This window comes from Ambystoma mexicanum, chromosome 13, assembly GCF_040938575.1.
Source record: "Ambystoma mexicanum isolate Mex_15411 chromosome 13, UKY_AmexF1_1, whole genome shotgun sequence".
Classification (NCBI taxonomy): domain Eukaryota; kingdom Metazoa; phylum Chordata; class Amphibia; order Caudata; family Ambystomatidae; genus Ambystoma; species Ambystoma mexicanum.
In genome coordinates, this window is record NC_090938.1 from 342,315,922 (window position 1) to 342,332,865 (window position 16,944).

At 48.3% G+C, this 16,944-nt stretch overlaps 6 non-coding genes across 6 annotated transcripts; all 6 read right to left on the bottom strand.

Annotated features, from left to right (window-relative positions):
• Window positions 1-4,482: 4,482 nt before the first annotated feature.
• Window positions 4,483-4,555, bottom strand: TRNAR-ACG (transfer RNA arginine (anticodon ACG)). The gene has a single exon. It is a non-coding gene; the product is annotated as a tRNA-Arg (tRNA).
• Window positions 4,556-4,867: 312 nt separating this feature from the next.
• On the bottom strand, window positions 4,868-4,940 carry TRNAR-ACG (transfer RNA arginine (anticodon ACG)). The gene has a single exon. It is a non-coding gene; the product is annotated as a tRNA-Arg (tRNA).
• A 4,525-nt stretch (window positions 4,941-9,465) lies between these two features.
• Window positions 9,466-9,538, bottom strand: TRNAR-ACG (transfer RNA arginine (anticodon ACG)). The gene has a single exon. It is a non-coding gene; the product is annotated as a tRNA-Arg (tRNA).
• A 312-nt stretch (window positions 9,539-9,850) lies between these two features.
• TRNAR-ACG (transfer RNA arginine (anticodon ACG)) lies at window positions 9,851-9,923 on the bottom strand. The gene has a single exon. It is a non-coding gene; the product is annotated as a tRNA-Arg (tRNA).
• Window positions 9,924-14,447: 4,524 nt separating this feature from the next.
• TRNAR-ACG (transfer RNA arginine (anticodon ACG)) lies at window positions 14,448-14,520 on the bottom strand. Its single transcript has one exon. It is a non-coding gene; the product is annotated as a tRNA-Arg (tRNA).
• Window positions 14,521-14,832: 312 nt separating this feature from the next.
• TRNAR-ACG (transfer RNA arginine (anticodon ACG)) lies at window positions 14,833-14,905 on the bottom strand. Its single transcript has one exon. It is a non-coding gene; the product is annotated as a tRNA-Arg (tRNA).
• Between the last annotated feature and the right edge of the window lie 2,039 nt (window positions 14,906-16,944).

Genomic DNA, 16,944 nt, shown 5'->3' on the forward strand with positions numbered 1-16,944 from the left:
CAGAGGCTCAGGTCGGGCTGCCTGAGACATCACGAGAAACTTTGTTCTCATTTTTACAGCGAGAGGTAGGAAAAACGCTACCAACACACAATAAGCAGGCATGTGACATGTGTTAAAGAAGGCTCATTTTTAAATACTTTATTGAAAACAATACATACAAACATCTGACAAAGAACGCATTTGGCATCAGATACTGCCCGGATTGCAACTCTCTGCACGTATTTTCTGGCGAGTTTTACGGACCAAGCATCTCATTTATTGTACTATAGCACTCACATTTTCATGCGCAAATAACAGATTTAGACTGTTTTCACTTTTTAGTATTGTACCATTTTATGTGCTCGGTGCTCTTCAGTGTTAAATCCGCGGAGAGGATGATCTGTACCCAGATCAACCCCAAAAGTGCCATACAGATATGAAACAGATAAGGCCTGAGTGATAGGCGTGCCAAGGAGTACTCGACGTGCATGCCACAGAAACGCGAAACATGCAACAAGTGAGAGACATAAAATGGGGGTTTTCACTTTAAGAAAAAACATATAATATATTGAATACAATTTTTTGTTTACTTCTTAAAAGGTGTTTTATTGAGCTGTAGCCTTCCTCTTAGAGAGCAGGACTAAGAAGCCCGGCTGGAGCATTTCAGCACATTTTTATTTCCTTTTGGCGATCGCTGTGTCAGGGTGTTGGGTTGGGGCTCCAAGATTGCCGAACACCAGGCGAGCAGTCTATCATGGGGAACAGTTTAGTATACAACACCGGTGCGATGAAGGCACATGGCCTACTGTGCATTTTAAGCACCACCTATAAGCCGAAACCGTTGCATTGAAGTACAGGTAGGAGGGAGATGACATGTGAAGAGGGACACACGACTTGTTTTTTTTTGGGTTATTTATTTGTTAAATATTGTTGGTTGTTTATCGTCTAATTGACTGCCTTGGGCCATGCTTACCTCTTTGGCCATTCCCACCCACTCCTTGCCCCTCCCACCCAAAACTCAACCCCTGGTATCTATGTTGTTTCTAAGCAGTCTGCTGTGAGTTAATGGCTTAATTGCCGCTGTAAATGGCTACCGGTATAATAACAAAAATCTTACCCAATTCTACCTGTCCTTAACTCACTACCCCACCCCCTCTATTCCCACCTCTCCCCTCTCACCCAATCTACACTTATCCCCACCCTACTCTACCACCACTGACTATACCCCAAACCACTCTACACCTACCCCACTCTTCGCTACCCACAATATCCCACACCACTGTACACCTACCCTACCCACTGCCCCACCCCACTGTACCCCTATCCATCAAACCACTGTAGACTGGCAAGGTGACACGAGGTCCTTTGATCCCAATAGATTTCGCCCAGCCTTTCCATATCTTCAGATCACTACCGAGTTAAGGTACGTGTTTGTTGAGTCTTCAACTTACCCCAGACCTACGCTAGTTGTTCAAGATCAGACAGGCAGTCAAAGTGAACAGGCACGCCTTTGACAGTGTCTCTTCGGATGTAGGTAGATGCACAAAGTATTCTATTCTGAGGTCCATGCATTCTGCCATGTAAGCGCCAAACAGCCCTTTCACGGGAAGTCCCTTCAAAAAGTAAAGACTCCGCTTTCTGTATGTTGGCATGTAGCACGTAGCCCATCTTGGCAGATAGCGTACATCACATTGCATCTAGTGGTGGCCCCACGTTGTGATTCTTCACTTGCCAAATCATAGCAGTGCTAAAAGGTCATGGCCAAGAGGCCTCAGCGGCAGGGGATCTGCGTCCAGTGCAAATTGGCACATGCCAAAACGTCCTGAACAATGGAGAAGGCAAAGAAGTTTCATTAGTGGTGTAATGGGAGGATAAATCGTGTTCCAGATGTTGGGGACATCCCTCAGACCTGTTAAGGGCCTCCATCACACCACTGAGGAATCATCCTTGTTTGTTACTGTTTGCAATGAATGATTGAAGGAGTTGCGTATCTTCAGATCTATAGATTCCTGCTATGATATGACATGATATTGTATTTGAATCGTACTCATACACGCGTGTTTCAGAGCGTGACGAGGCAAGGGAGGGGAAGAAGGGAGGACAAAACAGCGATCTTCCTAGGCCCAGTGACATTGAGAATGCTCAAGTGCAGGAGAGAGGGAGGGAGGAAAGTGCAAGGAGAGGGGCGAGGTGGAACGTGCCGAGGAAGGGATAAAAACAACAACAACTGGTAGCGCAGCCAGCAGGGTGGCAAGTGCGAGGTTTAAAGCGCAGACAAGGGGTGTCTGATAAGTGCAGGTAAGGGCACTGTAGGGTTACAGATACAGACCCAAGTGCAAGGATTGCGTGCAAGGGTTGCCAGGAGGCAGTGCAGGTGTGCGGCTGGGTGGGCAGGGACCTTGGCCCGAAATCAGAGGGTAGCCAGGTGCACGGAGCCGAAGCAGACAGATCAGCAGGGGAGCGGAAGAGCAAAGGCAGAAGCAAAGAGGAAGGTCTTGAGGTGCTTCCGGAACCAGAGATGGTTCTCCTCAAGTTTCAGTGTGGCAGGCAGGCTGTTCCAGAGGGAGGCCCCAGCTGAGGAAAGAGATCTACCCCCAACTCGTTGCTTGGAGAAGCGACCGGCCCTGAGGGAGTTGGAGGTGGAGGAGAAAAGAGCTCGAGTGGGAAGGTATTTACGGAGGGAGAGTTGAAGGTATTTTGGACCCAGGCCCCAGTAAGCCTTGTGGACAATGCAGAGGGACTTGAATTTAACCCTTGCAGCCACTGGGAGCAATGAAAAGATTTCAGGGCTGGAGAGATACGATCCCTGGGCTTCAGACCAAGGAAACGTCTTGCAGTCCTGTTCTGGATGAGTTGCAGAGGACAGAGAGAAGAAGCAGGCAGATTTAGAAAGAGGCTGTTGCAGTAGTCTAGCCTAGAGAGAATCAGAGCTCTAGATACAGTAAGCTTCTGGGGGAAGGAGAGGAAAGGAACAATACCTCTGCAAATGTACAGTTGGTAGTTTGACTTCTTAGAGATCTCAGAGATGTGAGAAGAAAAGGAGAGTGTGGAGTCGAAGATGACCCCAAGGTTCTTAGCCTCAAAGGTGGGAGCAGGAAGAGGGCCAAGGGAGGCCGGCCAGAGAGTGGCAGGAAAGGAGGGTGCAGGTGTGCCGATGAGGAGAATCTCTGCCTAAATGGGATTAAGGCAGAGATCATTGGCGGCAGACCAGTCCTGGATGGCAGACAGACGGTCAGAGATGAGGGAGGGAAGCCTGAAAACAAGCAGAGTGTCATCCGCATAGCACTGAAAGTTGAAGCAGAGAGCTGCAATGCGGTGGGAAATGGGTGCCAGGTATTGGTTGAACAGCCAGGGAGAGAGGTTAGACCCGTGGGGAACACCACAAGTAGAGAATGAGATGGCGAAAAGGAAGGACCCAAGTTGGACCTGGGAGGGCCGATCAGAGTGGAAAGAGGTCATCCAGGCCAGGGCCTGATCAGTGATACCCGGCTTATCACGGAGACAGTTGAGCAGGATGGCATGGTTGACCGTGTCAAAGGCAGAAGAGAAATCGAGTAGGATGAGGACCCAAAAGGGATGTTAGAGTCATGGTTGGACAGCAGGTCTTCACAGGTGTTCAGGAGAGCAGTTTCCATGCTTCTGACAGCTCTGAAGCCAGGCTGATGGTCATGGAGACAACCAACAGAGTCGGTGTGAAGATTAAGCTGGGAGATGGTCAGCTTTTCCAAGAGTTTGCCCTGGAAAGGAGTGATAGAAACCTGCGAAGTTAGCCGGGCCGGAGGGGTCGGCTGTGGAATTTTTGAGAAGAGGGTGCACAAGAGAATGCTTCAGAGTGGAGGGGAAGATTCCACAGGTGATGGAATGGTTACAGAAGTCGGCCAGATTCAGAGCAAGGGTGTCAATGTGGTCCTTGATGGTTTTGGACGAACAGGGAAGAACCTGTTTTGACTGGAATCACACAATCTCCTGGGCTTGCGCCAATCTGGTTTCCAACCAAGCCACGGCACTGAATCGGCCTTACTGGACCTAAAGATTCAACAGGATGATATCAAAGATGCCAAGAAGCAAGCCCTCCTCTTGTTACTGGGCCTGTCTGCAGCCTTCGACCATGTATACATATTGAATAAATCAAAAAGGCAGCCTATGATCGAGCCAGCCAGGAGTCAACCTGGAATTAGTCAAATGTGTTATCCATTGCGCCACTGGACCGCTGCTACAGCGTGAGCAGGAGTCAGCACTTTTGTAACGAAACAGAAGTTTCCTGCTTGAGACACAGTGAGAAACGTACTTCTCATTTTTACAAGGAGAGGTAGAAAAAAACGCTACAAGCCCACAATGAGCAGGTGAGCGAGCGTGTGCCATCATGAGAAACTTAGTTCTCATTTTTTCCAGAGGAGAGGTAGAAAAAACGCACTAACTACGAACAAACAATGTGCTTTTGTGTGCCATGCGTGACAAGGCTCATTTTTAAATACTTTCTAGAACAAAAAGGCAGCATGCGAACGAGCCAGCCAGGAGTCGAACCTGGAATCTTCTGCTCCGTAGGCAGACGCGTTATCCATTGCGCCACTGGCCCTCTGCTGCAGTGACTCTTGGAATCAGCACTTTTGTTACGACGCAGAGGCTCATCATGCGGATTGAGCCATCATGAGCAACTTAGTTCTCATTTTTATAAGGAGAGGTGGTTGAAAACACGCCTACGAACTGACAATGAGCAGGCGTGTGCCATGTGTTAGAGACATCATGAGAAATAACGTAGTTCCCATTTTTTCTCCCGAGTAGAGGTAGAAACACGCTGCAACAGTGACTACAAACACACAATGAGCTTTCGAGTGCCTTGCGTGAGAAGGCTCATTTTTAAATACAGAACAAAAATGCAGCATTTGAACGAGCCAGCCAGGAGTCGAACCTGGAATCTTCTGCTCCGTAGGCAGACGCGTTATCCATTGCGCCACTGGCCTGCTGCTGCACTGTGAGCTGCATTCAGCACTTTTGTTACGAACCAGAGGCTCAGGTCGGGCTGCCTGAGACATCACGAGAAACTTTGTTCTCATTTTTACAGCGAGAGGTAGGAAAAACGCTACCAACACACAATAAGCAGGCGTGTGACATGTGTTAAAGAAGGCTCATTTTTAAATACTTTATTGAAAACAATACATACACACATCTGACAAAGAACGCATTTGGCATCAGATACTGCCCGGATTGCAACTCTCTGCACGTATTTTCTGGCGAGTTCTACGGACCAAGCATCTCATTTATTGTACGATAGCACTCACATTTTCATGCGCAAATAACAGATTTAGAATGTTTTCACTTTTTAGTATTGTACCATTTTATGTGCTCGGTGCTCTTCAGTGTTAAATCCGCGGAGAGGATGATCTGTACCCAGATCAACCCCAAAAGTGCCATACAGATATGAAACAGGTAAGGCCTGAGTGATAGGCGTGCCAAGGAGTACTCGACGTGCATGCCACAGAAACGCGAAACATGCAACAAGTGAGAGACATAAAATGGGGTTTTTCACTTTAAGAAAATAACATACAATATATTGAATACAATTTTTTGTTTACTTCTTAAAAGGTGTTTTATTGAGCTGTAGCCTTCCTCTTAGAGAGCAGGACTAAGAAGCCCGGCTGGAGCATTTCAGCACATTTTTATTTCCTTTTGGCGATCGCTGTGTCAGGGTGTTGGGTTGGGGCTCCAAGATTGCCGAACACCAGGCGAGCAGTCTATCATGGGGAACAGTTTAGTATACAACACCGGTGCGATGAAGGCACATGGCCTACTGTGCATTTTAAGCACCACCTATAAGCCGAAACCGTTGCATTGAAGTACAGGTAGGAGGGAGATGACATGTGAAGAGGGACACACGACTTGTTTTTTTTTGGGTTATTTATTTGTTAAATATTGTTGGTTGTTTATCGTCTAATTGACTGCCTTGGGCCATGCTTACCTCTTTGGCCATTCCCACCCACTCCTTGCCCCTCCCACCCAAAACTCAACCCCTGGTATCTATGTTGTTTCTAAGCAGTCTGCTGTGAGTTAATGGCTTAATTGCCGCTGTAAATGGCTACCGGTATAATAACAAAAATCTTACCCAATTCTACCTGACCTTAACTCACTACCCCACCCCCTCTATTCCCACCTCTCCCCTCTCACCCAATCTACCCTTATCCCCACCCTACTCTACCACCACTGACTATACCCCAAACCACTCTACACCTACCCCACTCTTCGCTACCCACAATATCCCACACCACTGTACACCTACCCTACCCACTGCCCCACCCCACTGTACCCCTATCCATCAAACCACTGTAGACTGGCAAGGTGACACGAGGTCCTTTGATCCCAATAGATTTCGCCCAGCCTTTCCATATCTTCAGATCACTACCGAGTTAAGGTACGTGTTTGTTGAGTCTTCAACTTACCCCAGACCTACGCTAGTTGTTCAAGATCAGACAGGCAGTCAAAGTGAACAGGCACGCCTTTGACAGTGTCTCTTCGGATGTAGGTAGATGCACAAAGTATTCTATTCTGAGGTCCATGCATTCTGCCATGTAAGCGCCAAACAGCCCTTTCACGGGAAGACCCTTCAAAAAGTAAAGACTCCGCTTTCTGTATGTTGGCATGTAGCACGTAGCCCATCTTGGCAGATAGCGTACATCACATTGCATCTAGTGGTGGCCCCATGTTGTGATTCTTCACTTGCCAAATCATAGCAGTGCTAAAAGGTCAAGGCCAAGAGGCCTCAGCGGCAGGGGATCTGCGTCCAGTGCAAATTGGCACATGCCAAAACGTCCTGAACAATGGAGAAGGAAAAGAAGTTTCATTAGTGGTGTAATGGGAGGATAAATCGTGTTCCAGATGTTGGGGACATCCCTCAGACCTGTTAAGGGCCTCCATCACACCACTGAGGAATCATCCTTGTTTGCTACTGTTTGCAATGAATGATTGAAGGAGTTGCGTATCTTCAGATCTATAGATTCCTGCTATGATATGACATGATATTGTATTTGAATCGTACTCATACACGCGTGTTTCAGAGCGTGACGAGGCAAGGGAGGGGAAGAAGGGAGGACAAAACAGCGATCTTCCTAGGCCCAGTGACATTGAGAATGCTCAAGTGCAGGGGAGAGGGAGGGAGGAAAGTGCAAGGAGAGGGGCGAGGTGGAACGTGCCTAGGAAGGGATAAAAACAACAACAACTGGTAGCGCAGCCAGCAGGGTGGCAAGTGCGAGGTTTAAAGCGCAGACAAGGGGTGTCTGATAAGTGCAGGTAAGGGCACTGTAGGGTTACAGATACAGACCCAAGTGCAAGGATTGCGTGCAAGGGTTGCCAGGAGGCAGTGCAGGTGTGCGGCTGGGTGGGCAGGGACCTTGGCCCGAAATCAGAGGGTAGCCAGGTGCACGGAGCCGAAGCAGACAGATCAGCAGGGGAGCGGAAGAGCAAAGGCAGAAGCAAAGAGGAAGGTCTTGAGGTGCTTCCGGAACCAGAGATGGTTCTCCTTAAGTTTCAGTGTGGCAGGCAGGCTGTTCCAGAGGGAGGCCCCAGCTGAGGAAAGAGATCTACCCCCAACTCGTTGCTTGGAGAAGCGACCGGCCCTGAGGGAGTTGGAGGTGGATGAGAAAAGAGCTCGAGTGGGAAGGTATTTACGGAGGGAGAGTTGAAGGTATTTTGGACCCAGGCCCCAGTAAGCCTTGTGGACAATGTAGAGGGACTTGAATTTAACCCTTGCAGCCACTGGGAGCAATGAAAAGATTTCAGGGCTGGAGGGATACGATCCCTGGGCTTCAGACCAAGGAAACGTCTTGCAGTCCTGTTCTGGATGAGTTGCAGAGGACAGAGAGAAGAAGCAGGCAGATTTAGAAAGAGGCTGTTGCAGTAGTCTAGCCTAGAGAGAATCAGAGCTCTAGATACAGTAAGCTTCTGGGGGAAGGAGAGGAAAGGAACAATACCTCTGCAAATGTACAGTTGGTAGTTTGACTTCTTAGAGATGTCAGAGATGTGAGAAGAAAAGGAGAGTGTGGAGTCGAAGATGACCCCAAGGTTCTTAGCCTCAAAGGTGGGAGCAGGAAGAGGGCCAAGGGAGGCCGGCCAGAGAGTGGCAGGAAAGGAGGGTGCAGGTGTGCCGATGAGGAGAATCTCTGCCTAAATGGGATTAAGGCAGAGATCATTGGCGGCAGACCAGTCCTGGATGGCAGACAGACGGTCAGAGATGAGGGAGGGAAGCCTGAAAACAAGCAGAGTGTCATCCGCATAGCACTGAAAGTTGAAGCAGAGAGCTGCAATGCGGTGGGAAATGGGTGCCAGGTATTGGTTGAACAGCCAGGGAGAGAGGTTAGACCCGTGGGGAACACCACAAGTAGAGAATGAGATGGCGAAAAGGAAGGACCCAAGTTGGACCTGGGAGGGCCGATCAGAGTGGAAAGAGGTCATCCAGGCCAGGGCCTGATCAGTGATACCCGGCTTATCACGGAGACAGTTGAGCAGGATGGCATGGTTGACCGTGTCAAAGGCAGAAGAGAAATCGAGTAGGATGAGGACCCAAAAGGGATGTTAGAGTCATGGTTGGACAGCAGGTCTTCACAGGTGTTCAGGAGAGCAGTTTCCATGCTTCTGACAGCTCTGAAGCCAGGCTGATGGTCATGGAGACAACCAACAGAGTCGGTGTGAAGATTAAGCTGGGAGATGGTCAGCTTTTCCAAGAGTTTGCCCTGGAAAGGAGTGATAGAAACCTGCGAAGTTAGCCGGGCCGGAGGGGTCGGCTGTGGAATTTTTGAGAAGAGGGTGCACAAGAGAATGCTTCAGAGTGGAGGGGAAGATTCCACAGGTGATGGAATGGTTACAGAAGTCGGCCAGATTCAGAGCAAGGGTGTCAATGTGGTCCTTGATGGTTTTGGACGAACAGGGAAGAACCTGTTTTGACTGGAATCACACAATCTCCTGGGCTTGCGCCAATCTGGTTTCCAACCAAGCCACGGCACTGAATCGGCCTTACTGGACCTAAAGATTCAACAGGATGATATCAAAGATGCCAAGAAGCAAGCCCTCCTCTTGTTACTGGGCCTGTCTGCAGCCTTCGACCATGTATACATATTGAATAAATCAAAAAGGCAGCCTATGATCGAGCCAGCCAGGAGTCAACCTGGAATTAGTCAAATGTGTTATCCATTGCGCCACTGGACCGCTGCTACAGCGTGAGCAGGAGTCAGCACTTTTGTAACGAAACAGAAGTTTCCTGCTTGAGACACAGTGAGAAACGTACTTCTCATTTTTACAAGGAGAGGTAGAAAAAAACGCTACAAGCCCACAATGAGCAGGTGAGCGAGCGTGTGCCATCATGAGAAACTTAGTTCTCATTTTTCCCAGAGGAGAGGTAGAAAAAACGCACTAACTACGAACAAACAATGTGCTTTTGTGTGCCATGCGTGACAAGGCTCATTTTTAAATACTTTCTAGAACAAAAAGGCAGCATGCGAACGAGCCAGCCAGGAGTCGAACCTGGAATCTTCTGCTCCGTAGGCAGACGCGTTATCCATTGCGCCACTGGCCCGCTGCTGCAGTGACTCTTGGAATCAGCACTTTTGTTACGACGCAGAGGCTCATCATGCGGATTGAGCCATCATGAGCAACTTAGTTCTCATTTTTATAAGGAGAGGTGGTTGAAAACACGCCTACGAACTGACAATGAGCAGGCGTGTGCCATGTGTTAGAGACATCATGAGAAATAACGTAGTTCCCATTTTTTCTCCCGAGTAGAGGTAGAAACACGCTGCAACAGTGACTACAAACACACAATGAGCTTTCGAGTGCCTTGCGTGAGAAGGCTCATTTTTAAATACAGAACAAAAAGGCAGCATTTGAACGAGCCAGCCAGGAGTCGAACCTGGAATCTTCTGCTCCGTAGGCAGACGCGTTATCCATTGCGCCACTGGCCCGCTGCTGCACTGTGTGCTGCATTCAGCACTTTTGTTACGAACCAGAGGCTCAGGTCGGGCTGCCTGAGACATCACGAGAAACTTTGTTCTCATTTTTACAGCGAGAGGTAGGAAAAACGCTACCAACACACAATAAGCAGGCATGTGACATGTGTTAAAGAAGGCTCATTTTTAAATACTTTATTGAAAACAATACATACAAACATCTGACAAAGAACGCATTTGGCATCAGATACTGCCCGGATTGCAACTCTCTGCACGTATTTTCTGGCGAGTTTTACGGACCAAGCATCTCATTTATTGTACTATAGCACTCACATTTTCATGCGCAAATAACAGATTTAGACTGTTTTCACTTTTTAGTATTGTACCATTTTATGTGCTCGGTGCTCTTCAGTGTTAAATCCGCGGAGAGGATGATCTGTACCCAGATCAACCCCAAAAGTGCCATACAGATATGAAACAGATAAGGCCTGAGTGATAGGCGTGCCAAGGAGTACTCGACGTGCATGCCACAGAAACGCGAAACATGCAACAAGTGAGAGACATAAAATGGGGGTTTTCACTTTAAGAAAAAACATATAATATATTGAATACAATTTTTTGTTTACTTCTTAAAAGGTGTTTTATTGAGCTGTAGCCTTCCTCTTAGAGAGCAGGACTAAGAAGCCCGGCTGGAGCATTTCAGCACATTTTTATTTCCTTTTGGCGATCGCTGTGTCAGGGTGTTGGGTTGGGGCTCCAAGATTGCCGAACACCAGGCGAGCAGTCTATCATGGGGAACAGTTTAGTATACAACACCGGTGCGATGAAGGCACATGGCCTACTGTGCATTTTAAGCACCACCTATAAGCCGAAACCGTTGCATTGAAGTACAGGTAGGAGGGAGATGACATGTGAAGAGGGACACACGACTTGGTTTTTTTTGGGTTATTTATTTGTTAAATATTGTTGGTTGTTTATCGTCTAATTGACTGCCTTGGGCCATGCTTACCTCTTTGGCCATTCCCACCCACTCCTTGCCCCTCCTACCCAAAACTCAACCCCTGGTATCTATGTTGTTTCTAAGCAGTCTGCTGTGAGTTAATGGCTTAATTGCCGCTGTAAATGGCTACCGGTATAATAACAAAAATCTTACCCAATTCTACCTGTCCTTAACTCACTACCCCACCCCCTCTATTCCCACCTCTCCCCTCTCACCCAATCTACCCTTATCCCCACCCTACTCTACCACCACTGACTATACCCCAAACCACTCTACACCTACCCCACTCTTCGCTACCCACAATATCCCACACCACTGTAGACCTACCCTACCCACTGCCCCACCCCACTGTACCCCTATCCATCAAACCACTGTAGACTGGCAAGGTGACACGAGGTCCTTTGATCCCAATAGATTTCGCCCAGCCTTTCCATATCTTCAGATCACTACCGAGTTAAGGTACGTGTTTGTTGAGTCTTCAACTTACCCCAGACCTACGCTAGTTGTTCAAGATCAGACAGGCAGTCAAAGTGAACAGGCACGCCTTTGACAGTGTCTCTTCGGATGTAGGTAGATGCACAAAGTATTCTATTCTGAGGTCCATGCATTCTGCCATGTGAGCGCCAAACAGCCCTTTCACGGGAAGACCCTTCAAAAAGTAAAGACTCCACTTTCTGTATGTTGGCATGTAGCACGTAGCCCATCTTGGCAGATAGCGTACATCACATTGCATCTAGTGGTGGCCCTATGTTGTGATTCTTCACTTGCCAAATCATAGCAGTGCTAAAAGGTCATGGCCAAGAGGCCTCAGCGGCAGGGGATCTGCGTCCAGTGCAAATTGGCACATGCCAAAACGTCCTGAACAATGGAGAAGGCAAAGAAGTTTCATTAGTGGTGTAATGGGAGGATAAATCGTGTTCCAGATGTTGGGGACATCCCTCAGACCTGTTAAGGGCCTCCATCACACCACTGAGGAATTATCCTTGTTTGTTACTGTTTGCAATGAATGATTGAAGGAGTTGCGTATCTTCAGATCTATAGATTCCTGCTATGATATGACATGATATTGTATTTGAATCGTACTCATACACGCGTGTTTCAGAGCGTGACGAGGCAAGGGAGGGGAAGAAGGGAGGACAAAACAGCGATCTTCCTAGGCCCAGTGACATTGAGAATGCTCAAGTGCAGGGGAGAGGGAGGGAGGAAAGTGCAAGGAGAGGGGCGAGGTGGAACGTGCCTAGGAAGGGATAAAAACAACAACAACTGGTAGCGCAGCCAGCAGGGTGGCAAGTGCGAGGTTTAAAGCGCAGACAAGGGGTGTCTGATAAGTGCAGGTAAGGGCACTGTAGGGTTACAGATACAGACCCAAGTGCAAGGATTGCGTGCAAGGGTTGCCAGGAGGCAGTGCAGGTGTGCGGCTGGGTGGGCAGGGACCTTGGCCCGAAATCAGAGGGTAGCCAGGTGCACGGAGCCGAAGCAGTCAGATCAGCAGGGGAGCGGAAGAGCAAAGGCAGAAGCAAAGAGGAAGGTCTTGAGGTGCTTCCGGAACCAGAGATGGTTCTCCTCAAGTTTCAGTGTGGCAGGCAGGCTGTTCCAGAGGGAGGCCCCAGCTGAGGAAAGAGATCTACCCCCAACTCGTTGCTTGGAGAAGCGACCGGCCCTGAGGGAGTTGGAGGTGGAGGAGAAAAGAGCTCGAGTGGGAAGGTATTTACGGAGGGAGAGTTGAAGGTATTTTGGACCCAGGCCCCAGTAAGCCTTGTGGACAATGCAGAGGGACTTGAATTTAACCCTTGCAGCCACTGGGAGCAATGAAAAGATTTCAGGGCTGGAGAGATACGATCCCTGGGCTTCAGACCAAGGAAACGTCTTGCAGTCCTGTTCTGGATGAGTTGCAGAGGACAGAGAGAAGAAGCAGGCAGATTTAGAAAGAGGCTGTTGCAGTAGTCTAGCCTAGAGAGAATCAGAGCTCTAGATACAGTAAGCTTCTGGGGGAAGGAGAGGAAAGGAACAATACCTCTGCAAATGTACAGTTGGTAGTTTGACTTCTTAGAGATGTCAGAGATGTGAGAAGAAAAGGAGAGTGTGGAGTCGAAGATGACCCCAAGGTTCTTAGCCTCAAAGGTGGGAGCAGGAAGAGGGCCAAGGGAGGCCGGCCAGAGAGTGGCAGGAAAGGAGGGTGCAGGTGTGCCGATGAGGAGAATCTCTGCCTAAATGGGATTAAGGCAGAGATCATTGGCGGCAGACCAGTCCTGGATGGCAGACAGACGGTCAGAGATGAGGGAGGGAAGCCTGAAAACAAGCAGAGTGTCATCCGCATAGCACTGAAAGTTGAAGCAGAGAGCTGCAATGCGGTGGGAAATGGGTGCCAGGTATTGGTTGAACAGCCAGGGAGAGAGGTTAGACCCGTGGGGAACACCACAAGTAGAGAATGAGATGGCGAAAAGGAAGGACCCAAGTTGGACCTGGGAGGGCCGATCAGAGTGGAAAGAGGTCATCCAGGCCAGGGCCTGATCAGTGATACCCGGCTTATCACGGAGACAGTTGAGCAGGATGGCATGGTTGACCGTGTCAAAGGCAGAAGAGAAATCGAGTAGGATGAGGACCCAAAAGGGATGTTAGAGTCATGGTTGGACAGCAGGTCTTTACAGGTGTTCAGGAGAGCAGTTTCCATGCTTCTGACAGCTCTGAAGCCAGGCTGATGGTCATGGAGACAACCAACAGAGTCGGTGTGAAGATTAAGCTGGGAGATGGTCAGCTTTTCCAAGAGTTTGCCCTGGAAAGGAGTGATAGAAACCTGCGAAGTTAGCCGGGCCGGAGGGGTCGGCTGTGGAATTTTTGAGAAGAGGGTGCACAAGAGAATGCTTCAGAGTGGAGGGGAAGATTCCACAGGTGATGGAATGGTTACAGAAGTCGGCCAGATTCAGAGCAAGGGTGTCAATGTGGTCCTTGATGGTTTTGGACGAACAGGGAAGAACCTGTTTTGACTGGAATCACACAATCTCCTGGGCTTGCGCCAATCTGGTTTCCAACCAAGCCACGGCACTGAATCGGCCTTACTGGACCTAAAGATTCAACAGGATGATATCAAAGATGCCAAGAAGCAAGCCCTCCTCTTGTTACTGGGCCTGTCTGCAGCCTTCGACCATGTATACATATTGAATAAATCAAAAAGGCAGCCTATGATCGAGCCAGCCAGGTGTCAACCTGGAATTAGTCAAATGTGTTATCCATTGCGCCACTGGACCGCTGCTACAGCGTGAGCAGGAGTCAGCACTTTTGTAACGAAACAGAAGTTTCCTGCTTGAGACACAGTGAGAAACGTACTTCTCATTTTTACAAGGAGAGGTAGAAAAAAACGCTACAAGCCCACAATGAGCAGGTGAGCGAGCGTGTGCCATCATGAGAAACTTAGTTCTCATTTTTCCCAGAGGAGAGGTAGAAAAAACGCACTAACTACGAACAAACAATGTGCTTTTGTGTGCCATGCGTGACAAGGCTCATTTTTAAATACTTTCTAGAACAAAAAGGCAGCATGCGAACGAGCCAGCCAGGAGTCGAACCTGGAATCTTCTGCTCCGTAGGCAGACGCGTTATCCATTGCGCCACTGGCCCTCTGCTGCAGTGACTTTTGGAATCAGCACTTTTGTTACGACGCAGAGGCTCATCATGCAGATTGAGCCATCATGAGCAACTTAGTTCTCATTTTTATAAGGAGAGGTGGTTGAAAACACGCCTACGAACTGACAATGAGCAGGCGTGTGCCATGTGTTAGAGACATCATGAGAAATAACGTAGTTCCCATTTTTTCTCCCGAGTAGAGGTAGAAACACGCTGCAACAGTGACTACAAACACACAATGAGCTTTCGAGTGCCTTGCGTGAGAAGGCTCATTTTTAAATACAGAACAAAAAGGCAGCATTTGAACGAGCCAGCCAGGAGTCGAACCTGGAATCTTCTGCTCCGTAGGCAGACGCGTTATCCATTGCGCCACTGGCCCGCTGCTGCACTGTGAGCTGCATTCAGCACTTTTGTTACGAACCAGAGGCTCAGGTCGGGCTGCCTGAGACATCACGAGAAACTTTGTTCTCATTTTTACAGCGAGAGGTAGGAAAAACGCTACCAACACACAATAAGCAGGCGTGTGACATGTGTTAAAGAAGGCTCATTTTTAAATACTTTATTGAAAACAATACATACACACATCTGACAAAGAACACATTTGGCATCAGATACTGCCCGGATTGCAACTGTCTGCACGTATTTTCTGGCGAGTTTTACGGACCAAGCATCTCATTTATTGTACGATAGCACTCACATTTTCATGCGCAAATAACAGATTTAGACTGTTTTCACTTTTTAGTATTGTACCATTTTATGTGCTCGGTGCTCTTCAGTGTTAAATCCGCGGGAGAGGATGATCTGTACCCAGATCAACCCCAAAAGTGCCATACAGATATGAAACAGGTAAGGCCTGAGTGATAGGCGTGCCAAGGAGTACTCGACATGCATGCCACAGAAACGCGAAACATGCAACAAGTGAGAGACATAAAATGGGGTTTTTCACTTTAAGAAAATAACATATAATATATTGAATACAATTTTTTGTTTACTTCTTAAAAGGTGTTTTATTGAGCTGTAGCCTTCCTCTTAGAGAGCAGGACTAAGAAGCCCGGCTGGAGCATTTCAGCACATTTTTATTTCCTTTTGGCGATCGCTGTGTCAGGGTGTTGGGTTGGGGCTCCAAGATTGCCGAACACCAGGCGAGCAGTCTATCATGGGGAACAGTTTAGTATACAACACCGGTGCGATGAAGGCACATGGCCTACTGTGCATTTTAAGCACCACCTATAAGCCGAAACCGTTGCATTGAAGTACAGGTAGGAGGGAGATGACATGTGAAGAGGGACACACGACTTGGTTTTTTTTGGGTTATTTATTTGTTAAATATTGTTGGTTGTTTATCGTCTAATTGACTGCCTTGGGCCATGCTTACCTCTTTGGCCATTCCCACCCACTCCTTGCCCCTCCCACCCAAAACTCAACCCCTGGTATCTATGTTGTTTCTAAGCAGTCTGCTGTGAGTTAATGGCTTAATTGCCGCTGTAAATGGCTACCGGTATAATAACAAAAATCTTACCCAATTCTACCTGTCCTTAACTCACTACCCCACCCCCTCTATTCCCACCTCTCCCCTCTCACCCAATCTACCCTTATCCCCACCCTACTCTACCACCACTGACTATACCCCAAACCACTCTACACCTACCCCACTCTTCGCTACCCACAATATCCCACACCACTGTAGACCTACCCTACCCACTGCCCCACCCCACTGTACCCCTATCCATCAAACCACTGTAGACTGGCAAGGTGACACGAGGTCCTTTGATCCCAATAGATTTCGCCCAGCCTTTCCATATCTTCAGATCACTACCGAGTTAAGGTACGTGTTTGTTGAGTCTTCAACTTACCCCAGACCTACGCTAGTTGTTCAAGATCAGACAGGCAGTCAAAGTGAACAGGCACGCCTTTGACAGTGTCTCTTCGGATGTAGGTAGATGCACAAAGTATTCTATTCTGAGGTCCATGCATTCTGCCATGTAAGCGCCAAACAGCCCTTTCACGGGAAGACCCTTCAAAAAGTAAAGACTCCGCTTTCTGTATGTTGGCATGTAGCACGTAGCCCATCTTGGCAGATAGCGTACATCACATTGCATCTAGTGGTGGCCCTATGTTGTGATTCTTCACTTGCCAAATCATAGCAGTGCTAAAAGGTCATGGCCAAGAGGCCTCAGCGGCAGGGGATCTGCGTCCAGTGCAAATTGGCACATGCCAAAACGTCCTGAACAATGGAGAAGGCAAAGAAGTTTCATTAGTGGTGTAATGGGAGGATAAATCGTGTTCCAGATGTTGGGGACATCCCTCAGACCTGTTAAGGGCCTCCATCACACCACTGTGGAATTATCCTTGTTTGTTACTGTTTGCAATGAATGATTGAAGGAGTTGCGTATCTTCAGATCTATAGATTCCTGCTAT